The sequence below is a fragment of the Octopus sinensis genome, linkage group LG6 (genome assembly GCF_006345805.1).
Source record: "Octopus sinensis linkage group LG6, ASM634580v1, whole genome shotgun sequence".
NCBI lineage: Eukaryota > Metazoa > Mollusca > Cephalopoda > Octopoda > Octopodidae > Octopus > Octopus sinensis.
The window spans coordinates 20,864,934-20,876,920 of NC_043002.1; positions in this window are offsets into that span (position 1 = coordinate 20,864,934).

The following is an 11,987-nucleotide window of genomic DNA, read 5'->3' on the forward strand; positions in this document are numbered from 1 at the left end:
TGTTTTTTGCGGTCATGAAATAAATGTTATTGAGCTTTTAAAATAAAACCAAGAAAAAAAAAAGAAAAGAAAATGTTAATGTAGCTGGCCGAACTGTATATCTGAAATCTGAGCAGTAATACAGTTATTATTATTATGGAGTTCTATAGGAGATTGTGGAGGGAAAGAGCGACAATGTCCTCGGGGAAACTATGGGCGTCGAGAGGGATCAATTAACTGGTCTTTTCCGGACGACTTTCGGGCAGGGGCCTATAGATAACTTCTAGAAATCCCTAGCCTGGCAGTGTTACTAGGGAGCTCTGCCGGTTCGAGAGAAGCTCTACAGACACGGAAGTAATGTTAGAGGGACCTGTCCGAGGTGTGCGCAGGGTGGCGAAACCTTCTTGTATGCACTCGTCCAGTATCTGTGCATTACTGACTTGTGGAGCTTTGTCGAACAGTTGTCATCGTGTGTAAGATGGATCCAGTTATCAACTAAGTCCATCGTGAGGATCGCCCCGCCGCCTTCCTTTGACCAGGAAGGAAAGGCAGTTTTCTTCTGTCTATAGGCTATGGCGAAGAAGGTTCTGTGGTGGACGAAATTGAAAGGCCTGAAGACATACTTTCTTCTTTGGCCAAGCCCCCATCAACTTTTTCAAGTTCCACTTGAAAAGGAAAGGGAGAATAGAGAAGGAAGTTCTTCCTCCAGTAAATTTATTGAAAGGTGGGTGCCTGCTGAGGTGCATCTGGTGGTCGAGATAACATGTGTAGGGTTCCTCGGTTGTCCCTGTGAGAAACTTTCCCCTTTGGGGAATTATTATCATTGTTTAATTCTTTTGTTAATTGCTTTTGTTATTTATGGTATATACGGCATCGTTCACCACTCTACTTGTTTTAACTGCTCTTCTGTTTTAACTGTTGTATTACTGCATCAAACCCGTTCTTCCGTATTTCTTCTCTAATTTTTCTCGGTCGGTCATCCCCGAAAGGATGAAAGGCAAAGTCAACCTCGGCGGAATTTGAACCCAGAACGTAGCGGCAGACGAAATACCTATTTCTTTACTACCCACAAGGGGCTAAACACGGAGAGGACAAACAAGGACAGACAAACGGATTAAGTCAATTACATCGACCCCAGTGCGTAACTGGAACTTAATTTATCGACTGCGAAAGAATAAAAGGCAAAGTCGACCTCGGCGGAATTTGAACTCAGAACGTAGTGGCAGACGAAATACGGCTAAGCATTTCGCCCGGCACGTTGATGCTTCTGCCAGCTCACTGCCTTTCTTTGTTTGTATTTGTATAATATTGTATGTATAAGTGTGCATGCTTGTATGTGCGTGTGTGTGCGTGTGCGCGCGAGCATGCGCCCGCGTGTTTACCGACGTGAAACTGCGCCGAAGTGTGTTTCTTTATATCAAAATTAAACTTGGTCATTCGATAAAGAGAGGTCGATAAAATAAGGAGCAAACGGAAACAAGTTTGATATAACAAACTAAAACCCTCCATGAGTGAAGTGCTCCAGCATAGCCGCAGTCCGATAACTAAAACCAATAGAATAATCTACAGCTATTTTCTACTATATGTTTATTAGTATGTTTAGGCCGGTTCAATGACCAGTTGCTCTGGAGTTTCCTCAGCCTAGAGCTGTTTCTTCAGGTAGGTATTGAGTTGTCTGATGAACTGATTAGCAGAATCTCTCAAGCAACAATCTAATAGATCGGGCTACATAAACGCTATGTTTGTATTAAGTACTTCTCTCGTTACCCACCAGCAATAATGTATCAATGCACACATGTATCTATATATGCACGTATATACATATATGTGTGGAGGCGCGTGGTTTAGTGCTTAGGGTGTCAGCATCATGATCGTAAGATTGTGGTTTCGATTCCTGGACCGGGCGACGCGTTGTGCTCTTGAACAAAACACTTCATTTCCAGTTGCTCCAGTCCACTCAGCTGGCAAAAATGAGTAACGCTGCGATGGACTTGGCGTCCCGTCAAGCTAGGGACCACATAGGCCATTGAAACCGGGAAACCGGGCCCATGAGCTGGCTAGGCTTTAAAAGGGCGCATTTATTACTTTTTTTAATACATATATGTGTGTTGTCATAAACATGTATATATTTATAAAGAGGCACACTCGCACACATACGCATACACATACATGCATACACACACACATATACGAACATACACACTCGCACGCGCATACACACACATACACGCAGATTCAAGAAGCATCCGCACACTTTCCGTCTACTAAATTTCACTTAGAAGGCGTTGGTTAATAACCATTCTCTTTGTAACTATATTGGTCAATGAAGCTGACCAATGCAATAATAAAGACAAGGGTGCTAGAGGCGGGGTGGGTGCGAAGAGGAAAAAGAATGTGAGTTCTTGGAAGGAAATAAAACTAGAAAGATTAAAGAAAATTTATTAATGAAACACTTGAGAAAGAATATGAATCACTCTCCTGGCTTTGATAATCAGGTTAAAAGGTTAAGACAAAAGAAAATTTAATAGCAACAAAAGATCATTGCCATGACCACGAAATAATGCGAGAAAATTGTTTCAAATGATAAATTTAAAAGAGGACAAAGACTGGTGTTGTTGTTGTTTAGCCCTAGGTCAAAGCTAATTGAGAAAACTTATGATCAAAAACGCATTTTAAGCATGGTTATCACGTCTTCCTTTCGAAAATTGCTTATCGAAGATTTCATCAACCAGTTTGAACTTCGTATTTTTATGTCAGTAAGAAGCAATTTGTAGGCGATTAGGCTGTCACTTTTACTACCGTAAAGAGGCTCTTTTGTTGACTATATACATGCATATATTATATATATATTAATATATATATAATATATATATATATATATATATATATATTATATGACGACATATACACGCACACATCTAAACGGGAATGTTATTGACTGTGATTTCGAAGTTTCGGCCAGCTAAGCAGTCTGACGATGGCTTTGACAGCCGAAACTTTGAAATCACTACCAACGACATTCTTGCTTAAGAATGATAATTTTGTACTCTATAAAATTATAGAGTAAGCCATCAGATTAATGCAAAATTGTTTTTATTATAACTGAACATGAAAACAAACATTAATACATACATACATACATACTCTTTTACTCTTTTACTTGTTTCAGTCATTTGACTGCGGCCATGCTGGAGCACCGCCTTTAGTCGAGCAAATCGACCCCGGGACTTATTCTTTGTAAGCCCAGTACTTATTCTATCGGTCTCTTTTGCCGAACCGCTAAGTGACGGGGACGTAAACACACCAGCATCGGTTGTCAAGCGATGCTGGGGGGACAAACACACACACAAACACACACATATACACACATATATATATATATATATATATACATATATACGACAGGCTTCTTTCAGTTTCCGTCTACCAAATCCACTCACAAGGCATTGGTCGGCCCGGGGCTATAGCAGAAGACACTTGCCCAAGTTGCCAAGCAGTGGGACTGAACCCGGGACCATGTGGTTGGTTAGCAAGCTACTTACCACACAGCCACTCCTGCGCCTTCAAACATTCAAACATACATACACACACACACACACACACACACACACACACACACACACACACACACATATATATATGTATGTATATATGAAGAAAAAGAAAATGGAGACTGGGAAGTAAATAATTGTTTATTATTAACATCAAATTTTATCATCTTCACTTACAGCTGTTTCATTTAATATTCAGTAAATATTAAGTAAATATTAAATTTAAATTTATATCACCTGAGCATAATATCTTCAGAGGGGGGGGGAAATATACCTTTGGATGTCTTATATGAGTTTATGGATTCATTATAGCAGACTGAATGATCGAAAGTATATATATATATTTCTGTAGTTTTCATCTGTGTATTTTTTGGCGATTTAATAAGAGATTTGACTGTTATTTCAAACAGGTAGACATACCTAGTATGTCTTTTGATTAATTTTAATCCCTCGGCTATTTAATGCTATTTTTGGCCTGCTATCGCCAGTGTCAATAATTCTGTTATTATCATTTTCAAAATAGTTACATTGGATAATAATAGAATTAATGACACCTTCGCAAATAAATTTTATATATATCTATATATATATAGCTGAAGTTGTCTGTGTGTGGCAGGTTTGGTAGCCTTCAACTAACACTATCTCCTCTGAGACCCTGCGGTGCAAGTTGACCAAAATTGAGAGTATGATAGAAGAAGGCTTGCTCTTCATTCCGTAGAAGATAAAATTCAAATCAGACCATGTTAAGACCAAAAATTATTTACATCAAAAAGGTGCTTTTTTTCTTTGAAAATCCCTATTTTTTACGATTTTTTGACAGCCGTGTCGCCATTTTTCGGTGTATTTCAACCAGAAAAATGTTCACTTAAAGAGAATAACAAGCTACATAATTTATTTCAAAAATTCCAATTCTAAAAGTACGGTGGGTGATTACACGTGGTTGAATATATAAGGAAAAAATCAGATGAAAAAACACAGAAGATTTGTCTTACAAGACTAAAGAATATATTAGAATCATTATAGCAAAAGTATAATACAATATTAAACAAAATAAGATGTTTTTCTTCCATGTTGAAAGAAAAAAAATCTTATTTTGTATAATATTGTATTATCCTTTTGCTATTATGTTTCTAATATATTCTTTTGTCTTATAAATCAAATCTTTGTTTTCATGTTATTTCGTTCCTTATATATATATAGAGAGAGAGAGATCGTTTTGGGATTTGGTTTGCAAGATTCTTTATGTGAGTTCGTGTATTCAAGTCTATTTTGTTGTGTCTAGGGAGATTCATTCTCTTTTGGTGCCTTATTATTTAACACACGCACCAATAAAGTTTCCACTCATTTACTTTATTTATCCTAAAATTTTCGCTGCGTCTTGTAACTTTTTCAACAGTCGTTGACTCTGTCGGTTATCCGAGTTGCGTTCTTTTTTTTTTTGTGCGCAAGAAAAAAAAATGATGAGTGGAAACTTTACCGTGAGTGTGGATATATATATATATATATATATATATATATATATTAAATACAGAGAGAGAGAGAGAGAGTATACATATATATATATATATATATATATATATATATATAGAGAGAGAGAGAGAGAGAGAGAGAGAGAATAATATATATATATATATATATATATATATATATATATATATATCAAGAGCACATAATATAAACAATAGCTGTTAATTAAAATCATTGGTAATTATCGAGTAGTGGCAATTTAAGCTTTAAAGAAACCCAACCTGGTTGGTTTTCTTTTCATTAGAATTTGGTAACTCGTGCATTTGCATCACTCAGCTTGTGAACTGTTGTTGGGCACAATGAAAGTTTATGTTTTGAGATTTGTAGGGAGATATCTTTTCTCTTAATTTTATATTTCCAAGCCAAATAGTAAATTTTGTGAATGGAGGATTACTTTTTGATTAATCTTGAAAGCAGTACCTCCCTCTGATAGTTATGTTAAATTATAATTGTATGTATTTTTAAGATCAAGGATCAGGGATCAATGATCAGTTATAAATATTACAGATGATGTATGGTTTCAAATAGATTTTGATAGAAGAGTCTAAACTCAGAAAACAAATTAAGTAAAAAGTGAGAAAAAAATAAAAGCACGAAACTAAGAATATTTATTAAAAAAGGAGAGAATTTACGAAAAGGAAGAAAAGATAACATCTTTTTCTAGAAGTATTAATGGAAGTTCTATAGCTCAGTTCTCATCACCCAGATCAGGGTGACTGTATTTAAGCTGGCTGTGTCCAATTCCATAACATGAACTTACTGGCGTGTTTGCAACAACTGAATATCTCGGATTTAGTGATAGATACAAGTAGTTTTTTTTCGGATATAGAGAAACCACAATTTCTGTCGTTTAAATAACGTTTACACTTTTCAACAATTCTCCACCTGATGCTATAGTTCACAGCTTTATCTTTTGGTTATTAGATACAGCTTGTTAGCGTTCTTACACACCGTTTCTTTCTTGTTCCTTAAGGAAGAGACGTGGTTGAGAATTCTTCTTTTGAATGGCCTTCAATCATACTAATATACCACTTATGTCTCATGCGTATTCGTTAACTTTCTTAGTTCCAATTTTCTGATGATAGATACTGCAATATGTTACGCCCCATTGCCTTATCCGCTCTTGATTTTTTTATGTACTAACCCCTCGTGATGTCAACTACTACCATATATCGGTTGACGAACTAGAAATATTGGTTTTAGTTAAGTAGCCACTGACGAAGAGGAGTTACCAAAACATTTAGATTGTACGTGATGTAACTTGCAGTATATATATATATATATATATATATATATATATATATATATATATATATATAGTGTGTGGGTGGTGTGTGTGGTGTGTGTGTGGTGTGTGTGTGTGTGTTGTGTGTTGTTGATGTGTGTGTGATATATATTCCATATGTGTATTTCAGTTATTTGAGTGCTAGGGTTTTAGTCGAACAAATTGACCCCTTTTTTAAACCTAGTACTATATGTATACGCACATACGCACATATACATAGATACACGCACATTAAATGCACATGTACTTATATATGTTTGGCTGTACACGCCTGAAACCGAACCCAATAAATACAGAAGAGTTTATTTGTCTGAAATTAGTGATTCGCTACTCCCAGTATCATGTTACTCACTTTGTCTCTCTTTCTCTCTTTTTATCTTTCTATCACTGCATTCATCGTTACACATCTATCTATCTATCTATCTATCTATCTATCTATCTATCTATCTATCTATCTATCTATCTATCTGTCTGTCTGTCTGTCTGTCTGTCTGTCTGTCTATCTGTCTGTCTGTCTGTCTGTCTGTTGTCTGTCTGTCTGTCTGTCTGTCTATCTACCTACCTACCTACCTATCTATCTATCTATCTATCTATCTACCTATCTATCTATCTATCTATCTATCTGTCTGTCTGTCTGTCTGTCTGTCTGTCGGTATGTCTGTCTGTCTGTTGTCTGTCTATCTATCTACCTATTATCTATCTATCTATCTATCTATCTCTCTGCTGTCTGTCTGTCTGTCTGTCTGTCTGTCTGTCTGTCTGTCATCTATCTATCTATCTATCTATCTATCGATCTAGTCTATCTATCTATCTATTATCTATCTATCTATCTGTCTGTCTGTCTGTCTGTCTGTCTGTCTGTCTGTCTGTCTGTTGTTATCTATCTATCTATCTATCTATCTATCTATCTATATCTCTATCTATCTATCTATCTATCTGTCTGTCTGCATACTTACATAAATACACACATGCACGCATACAGACACACACACACACATGCACGCATACAGACACACACAGACACACACATACATGCACGCATACAGACACACACAGACACGCACACACACATATACACACACATGCATAAACGTGCTGTATACATGAAGCGATGAAAATATATACATTACAAACACACGTGTATTACTCTTTTACTCTTTTACTTGTTTCAGCCATCCGGCTGAGGCCATGCTGGGGCACCGCATATATATATATATATATATATGAAATACAATCCCAATTAATATATGTCCAATGTACTTACACGCACGTGTTTACTGTGTATTTGTATTTATAATTCTGTGTGCGTGCGTTAGTTGGCGTATGCTTGTGAATAAACACATACAAGCACACACACACACACACACACACACACACACACAACACACACACACAAACACGTACGCACACACACAAATACACACTCACACATAATTGTATGCATGTATATATATATGAATAGTTTTGCCCTTTGTGTGTTTGTCTGAGTAGTGAATATATAGATATGTATATATACAAACGAATATACACACACGAACACATGTGTATACGTGTAACAGTGTGGGAGTATATGTGTGTTTGTCGTGTACAGATATTTTGTCACAGTTCCAAAACTGTCTGATCCTTATTTCCTCTTAAGACTTAAACAACTAATGTATCCCTTATGGTCCTTTTTATTATCAATTAACTGTTCTAAGACCAACAAACTCCCTTTTTTTATTCTACAGATGTGCTGAGATATGGGGTGGGTGGACTTCTGGTGATAGATAGGAAGGCGGCAGTGCTATGCCAATAGGGATCTGGGGTTATGGGTTTTAGTATTGCGAATTGCTGGGTTCTATTTTAATACATAACCGCCTCAGACAATGTTACGTACTTACACAAACATAAATATACGGTTACATACATACATATATACTTACATACATGCAAAAATACATACGTGCATACGTACATTAATTGTACATACATACGTACGTACATACATACATACATGCAACTTTGAACCGCAATTCCTTGAATCTTACAAGTGTCAAAAATCCAGCTTTTCGTGTGAATCTGCGTGCGTATATGTCTGTGTATACGCACGCATATATACGCATACATACATACATACACATATGTGCGTGTCTATATATAAATACGTGTGTGTGTCTGTGTATATACACATATATACATATATACACATGATTATATATATATATATATACACACACACACACATATATATATATATATGCAGTAATGTATATAATCTACACTATGTGTATATGTATGTGTATATATGTGTTTATGCATATATATATATATGTGTGTGTGTGTGTGTGTGTGCACATTCATTTACATAGCCAAAGACATATATGTGAACCTCGGAGTGTGCCTGTTCGCATGTGTGTGTGTGTGTGTGTGTGTGTGTGTGTGTGTGTGTGTGTGGTTGTGGATATATAGGGCGAACCTATATTTATCAGAAAAGGGCAGGATGCGAGAGTATATGATAGGAAGGGGTTTGAGTCTGTGACTGAAAGATGTTTGTCAGACAGAGCAATGAGTGATCTACAGAGAACACCTATGGACGAGGAAGGAACAAGATGGCGGTGACATGTCGCTGGAATAGCCATTTGTTGTTAGAATGGAAGGAAGTATGGAGAATAAAAGATAACAGAACACGAGACAAAAAATAATCGTGCAACGTGTGACAGGCAGATAAATAAATAAAATAAAAACAAAGCGTTGGCGTTGTCTTATCTTTTCTGGGTCTGTTTCAAAATTTCGTACCGAAAGAAAAAGATCTAGTTTGCAACCCATTAACTAAGTTCCTTTCACTGGAATTTAGGCTTCAGTATCTCACAGACGAATATGTATGTATGTATATATGTATGTGTGTGTGCATGTATGTATGTATGTATGTAATGTATGTATGTATGTATGTATGTATGTGATGTATGAATGTGTGTGTGTATGTGTGTATGTATTTATGTAATGTATGTATGTGTGTGTGTATGTATGCATGCATGCATGTATGTATGCCTGTCTGTATGTATGTATGCATGCATGTATGTATGTATTTATTTTTCTTTACTAATCACAAGGGGCTAAACACAGAGGGGACAAACAAGGACAGAAAAAGGGATTAAGTCGATTACATCGACCCCAGTGCGTAACTAGTACTTAATTTATCGACCCCGAAAAGATGAAAGGCAAAGTCGACCTCGGTGGGAATTTGAACTCAGAACGTAACGGCAGACGAAATACGGCTACGCATTTCGCCCGGCGTGCTAACGTTTCTGCCAGCTCCCGCCTTTTATGTATGTATTTATGTATGTATGTATGTATGCATGCATATATGTATACTTTCTTTTTTATATTTAGAGTAAATTTTGACCCACCACCTACTTAGTAGCAAGATTGTGAAGGAAAGTACATTGTTTTGTTCATCATCCTTCAAATCTTATGTATGTATGCATGTTATGTATGTATGTATGATGTATGTATGTATGTATGTATGTATGTATGTATGTATGTTTTCTCTTTCTTTTTTTATTCAGAATAAATCTTGACCGGCCACCTGCTTCGTAGTAAGCTTATGAAGGAAAGCACTTTGTTTCGTTCATCATCCTTTAAATCTTAAGAAGGACTTGCAGATTTGTATAGTCCCAGATATTGTTATCATTTGCAGTGAATGAATTCAGGATTTGTGTTCTCTCCCCAGGAACCTAAGTTCAGTCATACTTTGCTCCAGACGGGTTGGTATGTACCCTGTTGATCGCATAATAATAATAGGTATGAAGCTGTAAGTGTATCTTGGGTACTGGATTTTTAAACTCTTTATCAGTTTTATCATTTGGTTCTCTTTCTCTTTGCTTTTTTTAATCCCACCTGTGTCCAGATGGTAGACGAATTCCACAACAGAACATATCTTTTCCTCGTGGTCCCACACAACAATATTTGGTCAGTTGTTTTTTAACTTTGTGGCTGATTTAATTTCTAAGTTCGGCCAAAATATTTTTGACCCATCAGTCTCAATATAGTCAACTTCGTCTAGGTATTTACTCTTTCGTTAACCTGTTTCAAACTGTTCTGTCCGCCACATCATGCCTCATGGAAAGATAATATCTGGAAGACATTCTCTCGTACTTGGCAATAATGCAGTTGATGACTTCAGTCTTAGTTTTGTACAGACTACATTTGTTATCTAATAAGTGTTTTCTGCCTTTCATGTTGTAAGTACTTGATGGGGATCGTTTGTTCTTGAATTGCATGGGGGTAGCCTTCGAAGTAGGACATCATAAACATGTCGGTACTCTGTGCCAAGCTTTTGACGTGATCAATTCCATCTATGGTTTGTATTTTTCGTGCCAAGTTCTTTATTCTCAGTGAACTGGCCAATTTTTCTAATTTTATTCTAATAGATTTTACTAATGATCCTTGGTGTCTGTGTATGTATGTATGTATGTATGTGTGTGTATGTATGCATGTATGTGTGTGTATGTGTTTGCATGTGTGTGTATGTGTTTGCATGTGTATGTGTATGTGTATGTGTGTGTATGTGTATGTATGTGTGTATGTATGTGTATGTGTGTGTGTATGTGTGTGCATGTGTGTGTGCATGAGTGTGTATGTGTGTGTATGTGTGTGCATGTGTGTGTGTATGAGTGTGTATGTGTATGCGTGTGTATGTGTGTGTGTATGTGTGTGTATGTGTATGCGTGTGTATGTGTGTGCATGTGTGTGTATGTGTGCGTGTGTATGTATGTGTGTGTGTATGTATGTGTATGTATGTGTGTATGTATGTATGGTATGTATGCTCTCTTCTATCTTTATCTGAAATCTCGTAAGAAAAGAGCTGTTTTTTTAAAAATCATCTCTTTTCTTCCTTTTTTATTTGTTTTGTTTACAAAGTTCCATCATTGGAAAACAAAAAAAAATTCGCATATTTTTACTGTCAGAATGGTATTTCTGTCCTGTGGACCAATGACGCAGTCTTCCGATTTCCTCAGAATACGATAAATGACTCGCTTATGTGTATTTATGTACACACAATGTCACAGAGAAACTTATCTCTATCATACTTCAGCCTAACTGTAAAACATAATCACTTCCGATGTTTTACTACTGCGTACTTGTCCAGGACAAAAACCAGTTTATCTATTACTCTGATCATGATCTCTGGGAACCTTGGCAAGTCGAAGGGCTTCTATCCTCCTGAGTCGCGACATCTCTGACACTACAGTTTTATTGATTACTAATTCCTCAACGTATTCCCAAACACTTTTCTTCTTAGCTGCCTATTCAACAGCTATGATACTGTTTTTATCTTAGAGACCCTTGAGGTGTAGGTTCAAATAGCACCTACACAATTTGTACAATGAATTCTGGCATGCAATTTATTAGTGGTTCTTTGATATGGGATTGGTCGCATTTTTCGTATTTTGCTTGTTTTAACCAATGCCAGTCAGTTTGGCGGATTTTTATCCCCTGAGACAGCTTGGTGGTAGAGGTCGATGAGACGCCCGAACAGACGTTCGGTTTTTGCATTAGTAGTCGACAAACAAGGCTTTTATTGGTACTTTGCCATCCTGTGGTCTTTCTATCACACTTTTGGGGCAACACTGATACTCTCTTTTTACTCTTTACTCTTTTACTTG